General features: G+C 39.8%; 1 protein-coding gene and 1 pseudogene across 4 annotated transcripts in view; one reads left to right on the plus strand and one right to left on the minus strand.

Annotated features, from left to right (window-relative positions):
- SLC24A2 (solute carrier family 24 member 2) overlaps positions 1–18,103 on the plus strand; it is a 282,668-nt gene that overhangs the window by 69,943 nt on the left and 194,622 nt on the right. The gene's annotated exons all lie outside the window — the stretch shown is intronic.
- Positions 15,856–15,966, minus strand: LOC128579905 (uncharacterized; annotated as a pseudogene).

Below are 18,103 nucleotides of genomic sequence, written 5' to 3' on the forward strand. Positions count from 1 at the left end.
ATGCACTAATGAGAACCCAGAAGAAAGTTTAATTCAAAAGGACAGATAATAACATACGATAGAACCTCCTTCATCATTGAAATGATTACACGAAGTTTGTTTAGGTTTGGTATCCATTTTATTTAATCAGTGAACTTGCTGGTGTTCTTGAAAATGTGTCCTTAATTGAAAAATGAAACTTAACATAAATCCCTAAACTCAACCCAGTTGAATTTTTTTTTCCCTCTGCTTTTTTCACCTTCTAAACACTTTCTCTTCACCACTAATAGGGATTTCCAATGCAGACACTTAGCTAGTCTAATTCTCATTTCTCAGCCTTAGCTCTCATTCTGTATACCAAAGGTCTAGGGAGCAAGATGGTTAAAGACAGAACTCTTCCCACCAGAGAACATTGTCAAGAATGCAGATAAAACAAAAAATAATGGTATGGAATAGTCCAGGTCAGACATACACTAGAATTAAGAATGCTAAAGAAATTAATACTGGGTAGCAGATCATCTGCAAGGATTTAAGATGGTAACACATTTCCTCATCCCCTAATTTAATGACAAGAGTGCTGCAGTAAATCCCTGGAGGAATAGTGAGACTCTCCTATCCAAAGCTCAATGCTAGCAACCAAGGAAAAGAGTGCCATGTGACTTTGAGCACCAGGATAGCAAACTATGCCCCAGAAAACTCCTCCAAATCATAAAGTCTTAGCAGGTCATGCCCAGAAGGAAGATTCGTCAGAAACCTTGGCATCTGGGGTGTCATATGAAGTGGAGGTGGAGAGAGCTGGGTGAGACTTCATAAAGGACTTGATTGCTCTTTGCCCCTATTCAGGTTGACAGCTTATTGCACATGGGTTCCTCTGTCTCAGATAGCTTGAAATGTGTCAAGGGAAATGTGTCCCACTTTCCCAGACCAGCTCTAAAATTTCAAAAGCCAAGAAAGCAACATAAATTCAGAGAGAGTCATGAGGGAAATAAGCTGACATCATGCTTGAAAGTTCCAGAAGTTGAAGAGGAGCGAAAATGGGTCATCATTTAATGAACTAATAGAAAGGCCTTCCCTCAGTGGGAACTGTTGACCCAAGCATTTGAACATGCCTGAGATTCATCTCAAGGTCTATCATTCAGGGTCCCTGGCACGGTCAGGGCCACAGGTGCCAGCCAGTGATGCCACAGCAGGGTTGAGTCATTCAGCTGTTTTGTTCTAGGTCTTCAGATGTCTCAATCCATGAGATCTTAAAACATGCACACATTTTCTTCTTGTAACTAAAATTTTTAGAAACAGTTTCATTTAGTTGAGTCATTTAAAAGCTAATTCTTTGAAAACCTGGTTAGGGAAAAGCCTTACTCCAGTATCATCACGGCATGAGGCTTCAGATGATTTTAGTCATAAAAAAAAAAAAAAAGAGGAGAAGGTATATAGAACAACTAAGAATATAATCTAAAATCCAGGTAAAAAAAATTCAGAATCTCAAAAAATATGTTAGGCCCAGATCAGGTAAACAGGATACTTTCTGACTTTATTATGAGCAGTTTAACATTCAAATGTAGATGGTTTTGTATATTTTTCTAGGATCCACAAACTAATCAAATAAATAGGATTTCTTAGTTATTACAATGTTCTTAATGAGCTCTGAAGGAAATATTTTGGTGGTATCTTTTTATTGATAAATGTGTTTTGTCCTGGTTACTTAAAAATTGATATATAGTAACTTTTGGTTAATGAAGAATTAAATTGACCTAACCATTTCATTCCCGTACTCTTTCAAAATAGACAGAAGTGTCCAGGGTTAACTTGTGAGGCATCTTTCTCCCGTGGAACCTTAGTGTATATCTCTTTGTGTTCTAACATTCCTATTTTCTTTTCTGCAAACTTCCAAACAAGTGATTCAGCAGAGAAAAAATTTGCAGAGAAATATACTTCAAGGTTTGAAGCCCTGCGGCCTGTTGTCCAGAGTGCTAGTCGTCAACTCTTACCTTCTAATTCTGCATCTTACCAAGCGATGGAAGTGCACCTGATGCTTCCAGAAAGCTCTCACCGCCTCTGGCCAAGTCTATCCATCATCTAGTAATCAGGTATCAGATTACAAACAGCTCTGAGCTTCTGGAGTAGTACCAAACCAGTTTTGATAGGGAATAAGGTACCAAGATGGAACTAACAAATGTGCGCTGTAAAGAATCCCACTACCAACACAAGCGCAAAAAAGTAACAGACTGGGAAAACCTGGAAGCTGGGAGGTTGTAGTAGTGCCAGACTGCAGGCATGAAGGCAGAACCAGGAAAAAGAAAGAAGATAATGGAGACAGAGAATGTGTGGGGAATTTGAGGGAAAGGAAAAGAAAAGAGGCCGCGGGGACAAGGGTAGTGAACGTGGCTATAAACTGAGCCTCTGAGAAAGCAACAATCAAATAGGGGAAGTGGGCCAAGGGTTTTATCAAGACATGATTGTCCCCCTGGCAGGGACCAGACATCAGCCCTGAAATAACGAACACGGTTGTGGTGAGGATGCTCATAATTAAAATGAGGATAAATCCAATCAGCCCCAAGGTCATACAGGGGTGTGATTGCACAGAAAGTTTACTGAAGCACCACAGACATGTAGTTTGATGGTGACTATAAGGTCCATGAGGCCAGAGGCTTTGTGCTACCCTTCACTGGGACCCACACGTTTCCTGGCACAAGGCTGGCATTGTTGTCAGCGGTGGAGCCTTCGACTGTAGAATAAGATGAGCACATGCTGTTGAGTAGGGGGTAAGCGTGCCGTACGTGGTATCCTGCAATGTGGACTGGCACTGGCAAAATGGAAAAGTGGAAGAAGGAAAGGAAACCCAAGGCAGACTTGAAATGGGAAAGCCTGGAAAACCTGCCTGATCAGGGTGTCATTCATTTCTCTCTGTTCTATAATAACTTGTTTTAAAAGGGATGCTCTTCATAAAGTCCCTTGATTTTAGAAGGGACTTTTTATAAAAGCTAGTATGCTTAACTGGCTGTGGTGGGGGAGCACCTCATTTATTTGAGTATTTCTTCATGAAAAGAGGAAATACCTTTTTCTCCCCCTCCCTCAATGACCTGCTGCTCAAGACAACTTGAAAAGGCAAATTTTTAAAGAGTAAATTAGAAAAACAACAGGCTCCCATTGGCTGAACAATGCATTGGTATTTTCTGCTAAGTGCTTTGACTGGTTTTAATATAGCTATAAATACAGCTATATGAAAATTGTCGGTTGCTTATTCCTTCCAGAAAACTCATTTATATATCTCTCCAGCCCTCTGAGTAGCATGTAATAGCGTGCCTTAGTCACATTTGCTGGCTTCCCTGCAGACTGCCTGGGCTCACACAAAATGAGGACAGGTTGACTGTGCCTACTGACGCTGGTCTTGTGGACTACAGAAAAATAAAACCTTTAACTTTTAGGGGAAAACCCTTCCCACAGAGCTAGCAGAGGAGTCACAGTGTTGATTCCAGAGGATGAGCTGCTGCACAGATGGGTGCAGAACACTCCCCCAAGAGCTTCCATCATTTTTGGAACCTTCAGGGAAAGATTATTTCAAATCTGAGTCCTACCTGAGGACACCACAATTCTCTCCAGCTGGGCAATAATGTCTCTAACCTTGAAGAGGCAGGGTTACTATCTTTGATCATCTTTCTGCCTGTCAATATATCCTCTGAAATATTATTCAGAAAGCAAGATGTTATTAAAAATATAAGAGAAATTTGACATGCCCTGCCCCTATTACATAGAACATTCAAACTTCCATTACAATGCATTTCGTAGGTGTTAGAGTTCTGTTCAAAGCCTGATGTTGGGGATTATGTTAAGAACAATGTCATCTGGTATCAAGTGTCTAGATGTGTTAATGTTCTGATAAAGATGGGAGGGCCCTGAGGAGGATGGAGTTCAGAGGAGAGGTGGGGGCATCTTAGAAGTAGAGTTCCCCCACCTCTTGTCATGGAAATTCTTGGATTGCTTTGTATCATTGACCTACATCTCATTTCCTTCCTCCTCACTCCACCTCTGGTAAACACTGTTTATTCTCTGTCTACAAAGCAGCAGATATGTAGGATGAACAAGTTGAAAGATCTAATGCACCACTTCAGCACTCTACTTGATAATAATTTACTGTATTCAGGATCTTTGCCAAATGAATAGATTATAGGTACTCTCGCCCTAAGGGGAAAGCAGGTAACTATGTGAAGAAATGGATGTGTTCATTTGTTTCACTATAATAACCATTTTGCTACATATACAAATATATATATATATATGGATCTCATAACATCATTGCATGCCTTAAATAGATGCAAAAAAATTGTTTTTGCAATATTCTTGAACTAATAATGAGGAATGTTCCTCTTTCATTCAAATAATGAAAAAGAGCTAGGGGTGAGGGATATGAGTTCCCAAAAGGGCTGATCTTGGAAACCACAGACAAGGTTTAGATAACAACTTAGAGGGTTCCTTAGAAGACGCTATAAAGAAGAATAAAGAAGATGATTTTTAAAAAACAAGATAACCTCTGAAGGCTACTTTTGGTCCATGAGTCAGCAGTCAATTTTGCAAAAGGCCAGCTGGTCACGTTGCCTTTATGCCCCTGTGTGCTGCATCCCACCTACGAGAGAGGCAAGGCTCAGGCCACTGGGGCCTGGACCCAACCTGAGACCCACCCCAGCCTGGCTCGTGCTGATTCACAGCTTCACAAAAGGATGGCTGTGTGTCATTCACACACACACACACACACGGTTCCAGATATTTTATTTTATTTTTAAAAAGGGGGGGAGAGAAACTTTCATTAGTGAAAATCTGAAAGAGGAATTACTTAATTTTTAGAAGTTTTATTGACCGTATTCAGAAGTTGTCAGTCCCTGAATAGTCTCAGGATCTGCATTGTTAAGGAAGTTCATTTACCAGTTGGCTGGATCCAGGTTTTAGGCGTGTACTCTGGCCATACACAGGATTTGCCAACAATCGAGAAATAGCCTTTCCTTCTCCTCCAAAATGTGTAATTCACTTAGCACTTGTAATTTCTTTTGAGTATTTGCAGTTCTTTCCAGAAGAAAGTCAGTATCTTAGAAATTAGTAAGTCCTAAGGAATTCAGATGGTATATAACAAATCTTCAGGGGGAAAAAAACTCAGTCTTTTAATTAAGTAAGGACTTCAGAACACAATTACATTTTCTAGAGCTGGAGTCAGGTAATAGTCACTGAATTGATAGGCTTATACAGTAATGCTAATAAAAACCTCCCAGAAACACATTTTCAGCTTATAACCCTGAAGGAAAAATGCAGGTCTTTAATCAGGCACCTTCCTAATTATCAGAATGTTTTCTGCTCAGTGGCAAGAAGACATCAGTGTTAATACTGGGTGAGAACATAGACTCCTAAGGATATGAAATGATTGTAATTTTAGGTTTCAAAAGCATATACTATCATAAAAGTAGTTAACAAATACATCTAAAACTATAATTTATTTCTGCATTCAAACCACCATTTTAGAAAATGAGTAAAAGTATGTCCGTTATTAGAAAAAAATTTAAAACCTTGTCATTTTTATATATAGCAACCAACATAGTTTTGTTTTTGTTTTTGTTTTTTTTGGCCAGGGGTGGGTTTGAACCCGCCGCCTCCAGTATATGGGGCCGGCACCCTACTCCTTTGAGCCACAGGCGCTGCCCACAACCAACATAGATTTTACTAGTTAAGTTGAAGGCTTTTTGTTGGTGGCATGTCTCCATTCTCCTGGAATGAAACTTCCTGCCTGTCTTCTGATTTTACAAAACACACTGCTACTTCTTCCTTCCCTCCTTCATTTAACAAATATTTGTAAAGCATCTACCCACTTTCTAGGTACTAGGAGCTGGGATTAGAGCAGTGACAAAACAGGGGAAGGCATAATAAACAAAAAAGTATCTCATACAGTGTTAGCTAGTAATAAATGCTGTGAGGAAAAATAAACCCGGGAAGGGGCTAGAGAGAGGTGGGGCTTCTGGTTTAGACTGGGTTTTGAAAAAGTTTCCCTAGAGGTGACATCTGAGTACAGACCTAAATTAAGTGAGAGAGTGAATCACACAGATACCTAGGGCAGTGATTCTGAACCAGGGGTGACTCTGTCTCTCAAGGGACATTTGGTGTCTGGAGGTGTTTTTAACTGTCACAACTGAGAGGAGGGTGCTGCTGGCATCTGGCGGATAGAGGCCAACGATACGGCTGAAGATCCTACAGTGCACAGACAGGTCCCTGTGACAAAGCACCATCCAGCCCCAAGTGTCACCAGCGCTGAAGTGGAAAAGCCCTGATCTGGAGAAAGTGCATTCTAGGTTGAGAAGAAAGAACATCCGCAGCAGGCCCTGAGCTGGGAACAGGCTTGGCAGGTCCGGGAAGCCCTCATAGGGGTGTCTGGCTGGAGCACAGTGACAGGGCATACAGACCATAACAGAGTTGGATAGGTAGCTCAGGGCGAGGTCACACGGGGTCACAGTCAAGACCTCTGCTGCTCCATTTGCCAGCACTGCTTCCTTCCCCTTTGCTAAGCTCCTGTTCACGGCTCTCCTGGGAGAACTGGCTGGCTTTGCCAGCAGACACCCTGTGACGCTGACTCTGGGTTTTTGTGGGAGACAAGGGTGTGTTTACCTAAAAGTGAATTCACACCCATCCTGTCCTGTGATGAGGGATCTTAGAGATGGCCCTCCAAAGGTTAGCAAGCTAAGCTTACGGAAGTTCAGAATAGAGCTCTCCAGCACAGCAGTTATTAGTCTCATGGCTATTCGAATTTAAATTAGTGAAAGTGAAATAAAACATAAAATTCAGTTCCTCAGATGGACTAGCCACATTTTACTTCTAAGCCATATAACATTCTTGTCTTAAGCCTTGAACTTTAACTGCCCTCGGTCTCTGGGACCCTTTTCATATTGCTCTTTTCCTGGGCCTCCGTGGGCTTTTCGTTCTGAGACAACCAGTGACCTCTTGGAAGGGCAGATACCCCGGAACTGTGCAGGGGCACAGTAACACTTCCTTGACTGGTTCCAGGCCTCTTTGGATGACATGTGGATGACCGCCAGGTTTATGGTTGATTAGCTCACCCATTGCCCTGAACTTTTTTAAAAAATGGTTCCTCGGGAAACTTGAGTTGAGAGCTCGGGTCTCCTTTGCATCATTCCTTCTCACTGTGTTATTTTCCACTTGCCCACACTGCAGCTTCTATTTTGCTTTTCTGCCCACACAACAGAGATCTTGTTCTGAGATATGACTATTACTCAGTGACTGTTTTCCAACTTTAAAAATAAGTTTTAAAGGAAAAAGTATCTTCGGACTCGCAGAGGGAGCTTTCATCTTTCTACTTAGTACATTGTATGGCATGTGCTTCGCTTTCTTTAGATGTGAACTTCTGTAAATGAAATACCGGCCATTATCCTCATATTGTACAGGCAGCAGCTCAGATTTGAAAGGATGCCAAAAACTGAGATAAAAATTAGGCTCTTCAGGGCGGTGCCTGTGGCTCAAAGGAATAAGCCCCATATACTGGAGGTGGTGGGTTCAAACCCAGCCCTGGCCAAAAACTGGAAAAAAAAAAAAAAATTGGGCTCTTCAATCAGTAGAATTTACCCTCACTCATCAATTTTGTAAGTTCTTGGTAGTAGGTGCTTTCTTTACATGTGTATGGCGGTGGCCCTCGAATTTTGAGGTCTCAGGTCCCTTTCATATTCTTGAACATTATTGAGGACCCCAAAGAGCTTTTATTAGGGGGCTATATCTTTATGTATTTACTATGTTTGAAATTAAAACTGTGACAAATTTAAAGCTCAGGAAAATCCAAACGCATGTCACTTTAGCCCTCAGAGCCACTGCAGCACCACACATCCTGGGAGCCCCTAGAAAACTCGTTCATTGGGCTTGTGGAAGAAGGAGAGCAATAAAGCAAACGGTGACTCGATATTGTTATGAAAATAGTTTTGACCTCAAAGACTCCTCAAATGGAAATGCAGTGACCTTCAAGAATTCCCATGCCTGACGTTGAGAATTGTTAAGGAGAGAGTTATTTTGTGTCAAGGAAATATTTTTTCAGCTACTGCTGGGTTGGCTTGAATTGACCAAAAGATCTCCGTGGAGGGAAAAGGAAGGAAAGAGCATCTACTGACAACATTCTTGGGGCCTGTTCCATTCCCACTCCCACGCCACCCCAATTCTAGCTAATCACTACCTCACTGTTTCCACTGGCCGTGGTCAGGATCAGACCCTCTCCCACCTGCCCAGCTGCAGTCGCTTCCCGGCTGATTGCCAAACCTCCTGCCTTACCGCCAGTCTTTTCTTCACACTGAGGCCAGAGCCATCTTCCAAAAACCCCAGATAGACCATGAGTGACCCTGACCATTCCCATTACCCTTCAGATGAGATTGTCCCTTCAACAGCATTTTCCTTCTTTCTACCGCCCCCACTCTCTACCCCAAATCATTTTTAGTTTGCTGAATCTTTGGGCTCTTTCTCACATTTGAGCCTTTAAATGTGTTATTCCCATTGTCTGGCACTTCCCAGCCATTCCAGGCCAAGACCCGATGGTCCCTCAGGTCATTCCTCTAGGAAGATTTTTTTTACCACCTCACTGCCAACCTGCCCTATTCTTCCCCTTGATACCTGGCATGCTCCCTTTTATAGCAGGTGTTATGCTGCAGGGTAATTGTTTTCCTTAATTATGTCCCCTTACCTGAAAGCATCCTGAGGTGAGGGAACTTGTCTGGGAAGTTTGCATCCTCTGCCCTTACTACGCAGAGAACAGACACAGGGCCCACCGTTGTTGAATGATGAGTAAATGAATCCGTCAACTCTTTAAGTTCTTCTTTTATGCTTCATAACAAATGCATTATTTCATTCTGTTCTCTTAACTAAAGCAGATACCATTTCCCCCAATTTAGTAATAAAGGACTGTGAGCTCTTTATTTCCATCCCATAAATATCCTAGCAGCTAGAAAACAGAAGATGGGACCTGAATCCATTTCCTACCATCACAGGCTAGAAAAGAAAAGGGATCACCAAAATGGGACAACTACAGAAATGAATAAAGTTTAAAAAGCTGAAAGTAAATTGTCCAAGGGAGAAGACAGGCCAAGAATCATTCTGAATAAAACAGCCGGATCCTCTTTCAACTTCTAAGTAATATTATTAAAATATTCCCAACCAGAACTCAGAGGAAAGCCACTGAAAATCAGGGAAGCTGATCTGTTTCATCCTGAAAATACTTTCCCAGTTGGCAGTCTTGAAAAATGTCTCTGCTCCCATAGCTTTACAGCCTTAATAAGAAGGTTGCTGTGAGCTGTGTGAGGCCACGGCACTCTACCAAGGGCCATAAAGTGAGACTCTGTCTCTACAAAAAAAAAAAAAAAAAAGAAGAAAAAAAAGGTATCTGTTTTTTACATATATTCTGAGAGATCCAGGAATGTGAAGGTTGCAATGATTTACTTCACACCTGATGGAAAATCCTTATAAGTCTTTCTTCTGACAGTTTCTTGTTACACTGATTAAATCCCTGTGAGTTGTTTTCTTCCAGTTCAGCCTGTTGGTTTCATGTTCAGAAAGAACTCAGTGAAATTCTGAAAACAGAAAAGAAATTAAAAGTGTAGTTTTAAAGAGGTATGTTCATAGAGAAATTACAGATGTGCAAACACAGAAGACAATTGAAATAAGTTCCTATAATTCCACTGCTGTTGGTATTGTGATATACACTCATCCCATCTGTTTGCCTTGTGTTTTCCCTCCCCCTCCTCATGTGTGAACGTATACATTTTTTAAATTTACCAATATAGTATCGTTTAGAACTAATTCTTGCGAAATAAGCCTATTTAATTTAATTGCAAATATCTTTCCATGTCATTACTCATCTGCCTCTGCTTCTCAAACTTTAATGCATGTGTCAATCAGTGGAGAACTTGTTGGAAATGCAACATCTCCTATCCTCCTATAAATCTCTTGCATCAGAAACTGCATTTCAACAAGATCCAATTGTAAAGGGGACCACATTGGTCCACAGACCACATTTTAGTAGCAAAGGTTGACATCTTTTCTGAAGACTCCACAGTGTTCCCGGAGTTGAGTAGTTAAATTTATGTAACGGAGCCCTCTATTGTCAAATATTAGAGCTATGTCCAATTTCCCTGTATGGAGGAGGCACATCCTTCTAAATATTAGCACATATCTATCATTGTTCCAACCCTGTAAGTAGTTTGCTGGATCACAGATATTGTAAGGGACACATTTATTTTTAAAAAATCCAAAGGAATAATTATCTCACTTCATCGCACGTAAGACTGTAAACTGTAGCTATGCCACTTCTAGTCAGATGTCTGCATTTTTTTCTATCTGCAGTGAACCAAGAAAGAACTTTCTCTGATACTCTGGGTAATTCTGATCCCTTGTTGTTATTGACCACCCTTTAACACAGTTTTAATCTTACTTCCTCCAGAAAATCTTTCCTAATCCATCTTTATAGTGAGCTCACTTGCTTAGTATTTTCACTGTTATTTTCTGAGCCAATCATCTCAAAGTACACTTATCTACTTTTTCTTGATGCTATTTAAATACATCACTTTAGAACCTCTCATCTCCTTGACTGGGCTATGAGTGACTGAGGGAATGGATGGATCTTCAGTGCGCTTCACCCAAGTCCTCTGCAACCCCTCTCACTTCTAGAATGGTTGGGTGCAGTGGAAAAAGCACTGGATTAGGAATGAAAATGCCTGTGTTTGAGGCCCAGCTCTGTCATTTACTACCTGTAGAATCAAAAAGCAAGTCATATAACCTCCTGGAGCCCTAGTTTTGTCATTTGTAAATGAGAATAATATCAGCACTGTTTCCTTGATAAATCACTTAACAAGGCTGTTGTGCAAATCAAATTATAATCCATGATATCATTTCCCCAAATCTAAGTAATTCATTAAAAATAGTCTCATGTTAGAGCTTGCCTCTAAATTCTAATGTATGCAAATCTCTCTCCCTCTCACACACACACACACAGAAAAGAATATATTTCAGTCTCAAGAACCTTCACCCAGTAGCAGTATCTAGCAGGAGTTGAGCAATATTTTTTAGTTTTTGTTGCATTTATTTACTTTCATTAAAAATAATTATTATTTATTTTATAATTGACAAATAAAAATGTATATATTTATGGTGACCAACTTGATGTTTTGATATATGTGTACTTTATGGAATGGCTACATCAATGAGTTTATTTATTTTCTATTCATGGCAAGCAATATTAATTTTCTAGTTATCAGAGTAATATGAAGTTCACTTTTTAAATAAATTTATTTAAGTGAAAAAAAGGCAGGTCAATTTTAAAGTAAAAAGCTTGGCAAATAGTGGAGCATAAATTATGAAAATATGGTAAAATATCATGATGATGTTATAAAAATCACTGAGATTCCAGTGGTGCATCTTACAAGGGTATATGTGAAACTTGGTAAACAGTCTGTGAAGCTAGTGAATGATGCCCCATGAATATATCAATGTACACAGCTATGATTTAATAAAAAAAAAAAAGAAAAAAAGAAAAAGAAATTGAACTATCCCCCCAAAAAAAAAATCACTGAGATTTGAGAAATACCTAACTATGGGAAGCCACTCAATAACCTTACAGCAAAATGCAGATGTCAGTTGTTATTTTAGCTATTATGTAAACTACCAGAAGACTGGTGCTGTTGGTGGTTCTCCAGCAGAACTCTAGATACAATAGATTATGAATAAAGATTACCCAAGTGTCTTTTAAAATAGACCAAAAAATCTAGATGTGGTGGCTCACACCAATAATCCCAGTGCTTTGGGAAACCAAAGAGAGATTGCTTGAGCCCAGGTGTTTGAGGCTGCAGTGAGCTGGGATTTCACCACTAAACGCTAGCCCATGTCTAAAAAAAAAGAACCCAAAGTCAAGTGTTCTGTTTTTTTAAAAATGACTATCCATTATTTCATCTTGCAGAAATAGCCAAGGCGTATTGAGAATCTAATTTGTTTCTGATAAAGAAGTTAGATAATGTAATGAGGGGGTTTATCAAAGTAACTAGAATGATTCAGCATATACCAGTTCCAGTTGGGAAAAAGTGGTGAATAGACTACTTGGCAATGAGATATTTATGTTCATTATCAAAAATAACAAATATCTGAGGGACTCCAATTGTATAGAAATTAGACAGAAAATACTTTTCTGGAGAAGATTTAACTAAAACCTGCATTGACGGGAAAAACAAGAGATTACTATTCTCTGAATCAACATCATTACTGCAATTGTAGTAGAGAACTCAAAGCAAGTTCAATAGAACTTTCCACTTAACTCTAGAGCAATCTCCCAAGAAAGGGACAGGTAGGGCGGTGCATATGGCTCAAAGGAGTAGGGCGCCAGCCCCATATACCAGAGGTGGGGTGTTCAAACCCGGCTCTGGCCAAAAATTGCAAAAAAAAGGGACAGGTCTTATTATTTCTACCTTGGTATGAAGAAATGTAAATCAGTCAGGGAGAGATCCTAAGTGTTTAGTCTAAAATTATATGGTTATTTATAGCCAGAATGAAAAACAAGAGACTCTGACTCTATGCATCTAGTAACTCTGCCAAGGTAAGCTTCTGCTTGTCTGGGAGTGTTGGATGACTTAACTCCAGTGTTTTGGACTTGAATTGTGCAAAAGTAGGATTAAATTAGATGGATTAAGTTAAATAGTGGACTAAAAGTAAGTGGGATTAAGATGAGGCCAGATGTAATCTGTTTGAAGATAAGAGAGAAATGAGACTTCACTTTGAAGGATGCTGCCCAGGCACTTTATACAAGTAGACCAAGCCGGGGACAGCGTGTTTTCATTAGACCTGAAGAAGTCTTCTTGGATTCCTCTTTTTTTTTATAATCAAAACCAAAGCAAGAGAATGTGGTGATTTAAATTTCAGGCTCAGGAGTTGACCTGACTTAGTTTGAAATCCTGCTTCTACATAACTAACCTCTCTGATCTCCAGTTCAATTGTAAACAGGGGGAAATTATAATACTTGCTTCAAATGATGGTAATAAGGATTTAAGTGGTAAAACAAGAATGTGTTAAGAACAGTGTCTGCCTGTGGTATAGAAAATACTAAGAAGATGAAAATAATTTCTGAAAGGGAAATTATGAGCTAATGTTTTGACATTTCAGGGTCCTCTCGGGCTTATAGTTCTGCCTCTGGATTAGAAGTTATTTGCTTACTTCACATGATGGCTGTGTCCTTTAGATTCCTTGTTTCATTAATAAAGTGTCATCATGCAATGAAAACATGATTCTAAGCACATTTTCCATCATCTGTGAAATCCTTCCCCTTATAGGAGACCCTACCCCTTTCACTACCATTTCCAACTCTGTTGTCCTCATGTCACCTCAGCTAAAATGGAACTCAATGTCATCTCCACAAAGCTAGATCCCTCTGACTTCCCATTTTTACCGTTCTCCCACAAGGGATCAGCCCAGCTTTTGGACTTCTCCCTACACCTACTGTGGGTTCTTCCGCTTGTGATGCTTGTCTTAGTTTGGGGTTTCCTAGAAGCAGACCCAGAGTGAAATGTTTTACTTGGGAAGTCCAGAAAACACCAGTAGGAGAGTGAGCAAGTAAGCAAGGAAGAGAAAGCAGGTAAATAAAGGGAGGCCATCAAACCACCACCACTGAGAGTGTGTTCCTTAGGAGGAGAATGGGAAATGGCATAAAACACCCACGTAGTAGACCAAGTGATGCCCCCAAAGATGTCTACATGCTACACGCTATTAGAGAGTTTAGAGATATTGGATTAAATTAAGGATCTTGAGATGGGGAGATTATTTTGGATTACCCAAGCAGGCCCAAATTAATCTCAAGGGTGCAGCCAAGGAATATGAGCAGCATCTAGATGCCAGAAAGGCAAGGAAATAGATTCTCTCCCTAGAGTCTCTGAAGGCAAGGCAGCGCTACCAATATCTTGATTTTAGCCCAATACGGTCTATTTCAAACTTAACACCTCCAGAACTATTTAACAGTACATTTGTATTTCTTTTAGACATCTAAGTGTTTGGTAATTTTTTTATAGCTACAACAGGAAATTAACATACCTCAGAGTTTCTTCTAAAAGGAAAAGAGAACTGGAGTGTCTAGGTATGGACCTCTATCAGTCATTGACCGAAGGCTGCTGGGCAGGGAGTATTAATTCCTTAGCCCTCAGCTAAAGGAGGTAGATTCTCACAGTTAGACGGCAGCCAGAGGACACTAATCCCAAGACTCTCAGGAAATGGTTTGGGCACCAGCAGAGTCTGCCGCGATGTGTCCTTCATCTGCCTCATCCTCTATAATCTGTCTTCACAATCTTCTCACACACAGGTCATCCCTTCCAAACTATCCACCAGCACCCAACACGTTAATCTTCCCAGAAGAGGTAGGGTCTTAAGCGGTCGTTACCTTTCCCAAAAATCTTCAATAGTTCCATAAAGAAAGATCCTGACAAAGGAAGATACGGGTCTCAAATAATTAAAATGAGGGCTGAATCCCCTGATACTTTAATCTTCGTCCTTGAATTTTTAAGTTTGTGTGTTCTGCAGCAGCAGCAGCAGAGGATGTACTTGGATATCTATTTGTGTACAAAGTTCCAGGCTTGGCACATGAACCTTTGGAGCCTTGAAATGCGGATCCCTTAGGTCTGCATTCCTTAGAATAGCAGTCACACCATGAGGAAGTGAGAAAATTGATTTGGAGATGGAGAAGGTTAATTAAAGGGAACAAAATCTAAGACATGTAGTTGTCAATTGACACTAGAGAAACCAAGCCTGAGAAATTCTGAGTTCTGCACATTTACAGAATGTCACAGGTATATTTAGATAAACCCAGAAGTTAAGGAGATCTAATCACTGAAATAACTTCAGCCCACCAAAGCAAGGGGGTTCAACCTTCCTACTCTGCCAACCCCAATGGGAAATGCTTAGAGTTTCAGAGATTTGTGTGGGAGACTTCAAGCTCAAATGACCATAAAATTCGTCTACCATCCTCACATTTTTCCGCACTGTGCTTATTTTGTTCTTGTTATTGGTCTGAACGATAAAAGTGGAGAGAAATGAAGAAGGGAGTCGATACATTTCTAATATATCAAAAAACAAAGTAAACACGCTTGAAAATTAGAACAGAGATTTGTTGATATTGAAGGCTTTTTTGTTTGTTTCAGAGTAAGGCTGGGGTTGGGGAAGACAGAGCCTAACAAAGGAAGGAAACTAACATTTACTGTGCACTGCAGAAAGTGTTTAGTTCATATCAACCTTCTGAAGGAGGCAGTAATATCTCCAGTTGACAAATTATGAGAAGGTTCAAAGAGGTTCTGTCATTTGACTGATGTCATGAAACAAAGAAGCTGATCACTTGGGATTTGAGTCCAGACCCTATCTTATCCATCTCTCGTCTAAGACATAACTTGCATTTTATAGTGCTTTTCAAAGCATTTTTCTTATGCTCTCTTTAAACTTCATTTGTGAGGCAGATATCATTTGCACCCTTTATAGATACAATTACAAAGGCTCGTAACTGTTTTGGCTCAAAAAGACCCTGCCAGTCAGCAGTGAAACCAGCCTGGGTCATGGAGCTCAGGTCTGGGGACTTCGCCAGTTCAGACCAGAAGGGGCTGAGTCACCGATGGCCTGAAACCAGTCAGTACAGGCAGTTCATTTCAGAGAATCATTCTGATCAGAAAATAATTAACTAAGATTTGTTTTTGTCTCAATTATTAAATTAACGGAAGCTCCTTGCAGAAAATTTGGAGAATGTAGAAAGGAAGAAAATAAAAATCACCTACAATATCAGCACTCATAAATAATCACAGGTATTAATTCAACACATTTGCTTGTATGCATATTCTATTTTTAGAAAAGTAGGAGCATGCTTCGTGTAGTTTAATATGCCCATCTTTCTAATTAACACTAAACTGATAAGAACAGATACTACACTTGATCTTAGCCAAAAGTCTGAGAAGAGATTCTAATTAACTTTAGATGAAGAATGTTTTCCCAGGTCATTAGGTGATCTTGAGAAACTGCCCCATACACCATACTATTATATAAAAGTAACCTTAATGCAATGAAACTTTATTCACTTGCTATTGACCAGCTTCCTGGTTGTAAGCTGTTACACATGATGCTGCAATTCTGGTATCTAAATATAACATTTATATTTCCAGCAGCAGTGGATGACAGTGCTGATTTCTCCATTTTGAGTGTTGTCATTTTAAAACATTGCAAGATTGATAGGTGAAAACAAACTCTTCTTTGATTTGCAGTTTGCAGATCGATCACAACCAAGCTGAGCTTGTTTCCCCGTGTTTACTTTACCAGGTGTTCTGGTTCCCGTGCCGTCCCAGGTTTGTTTCTCTGCTCCCACAGTCCTCAGAGACCCAGAAGCAGGCATCAAATGTTACAATAATTCCCACAACTCCCAACTCAAGCCACTGACAGAACCAAACTGTACGTCCCTCTGGGCAGGGACCAGGTCTTATCCATCTTTCTAGTCCTCATTCCTGGCTCTGAGCTGGACACTTGGCAGGTTCTCACTGTATTTGTTGAACAAATTCCAATAGACCATATGTTCTGATTTCGGCTTTCTCACCTGCTCTGTGACTTTCAACAAGTTAGGTCGCGTCTCTGTGTCTCCATGTCTTCTTCAACTATAAATGAATGAAAGTATGATGTGCCAAAGTCTGTGAGCAAAGTGACAGAGCCACGGCATACCTTCCCTACAAAAGGTCTCTATGGGTGGATAAATGTCTCCGAAGCAGGATTCCTTTCCTTTTCCAACACAGAGAATGGAGAATTCCATGTGTATTAGAGATTTGAGTTTGTAGTCCCTTCCATATTTCATGCTAATGGACTATGGCTGAAACACATTTTGTTTCATTTCTCTTTCTATCCTCAGAGTCCAATACAGTGCATGGCACATAGGAACTCTTACAACGAATGAACAAGTGAATGAATGAATGAAGTCATTAATGATGAAGGGATGAAAAAATGAAATAGTAGAGCTGAAGGAGGCCTTACAGATATAATTTTAGGGGTCATCTTCTTGGTTACCATTTTTATTTTTGTAAAAACAGCTGTGCTGTTTGAGTATCCCTTATCCAAAATGCTCGGGACCAGAAATGTTTCATATTTCAGATTTTTTTTCAGATTTTGAATATTTGCATATACATGATGAGGTATCTTTGGCATGGGACCCAAGTCTAAACATGAAATTCATTTATGTTTCATATTTACCTTATACACATAGACTGAAGATAATTTTATGCAATATTTTAAATAATTTGGGGCACGAAGCAGTTTTGACTATTTTGACTGTGACTTGTCACCTGAGGTCAGGTGTGGAATTTTCCACTTTTGCATCATGTTGGCACTCAGAAAGTTTGTTTTGGAGCATTTTGGATTTTAGCTTTTCAGATGGGAGATACTTAAACCTGTATTAGCATCTTTATTTTATAAATACTTGCTAGAATAAACAAATTCTTAAAATAAAATAAATTGTAATAAATAGCCAGGGAAATTTAATTTTAAAAATTTTCTATATTAAAATATGTTTATTTTTGTTTTGCTTTGTTTTGTTACTGGCCATGATATTAACATATGTTAAAATATATTTACCTCAATATATGTTAGAAGGATAAAGTTTCACTTTTAGAGGGAGCACACCATATGTAAAGGAATGATTACATTAGAAATATTTTTTTAGGCTCAGGGCTTGTCGCTCAATGGTTAGGGCACTGGCCACATACACCGGGGCTGGCGGGTTCGAACCGGCCTGGGCCTGCTAAACAACAATGACAACTACAAAAAAAAAAAAAAAAATAGCCAGGCGTTGTGACAGATGCCTGTAGTCCCAGCTACTTGGGAGGCTGAGGCAAAAGAATCACTTAAGCCCAAGAGTTTAAGGCTGCTGTGAGCAGTGATGCCATGGCACTCTACCAAGGGTGACATAGCGAAACTCTGTCTCAAAAAAAAGAAAGAAATTATTTTTACCCTCCCTGATGAAAATACTTCAAATTGTATATAAAACTACCACATTGCACCCCATGATTGCGTTAATGTACACAGCTATGATTTAATAAAAAAATTATTTTTAGATGAACTT

The sequence above is a fragment of the Nycticebus coucang genome, chromosome 2 (assembly GCF_027406575.1).
Source record: "Nycticebus coucang isolate mNycCou1 chromosome 2, mNycCou1.pri, whole genome shotgun sequence".
Taxonomy (NCBI): Eukaryota; Metazoa; Chordata; class Mammalia; order Primates; family Lorisidae; genus Nycticebus; species Nycticebus coucang.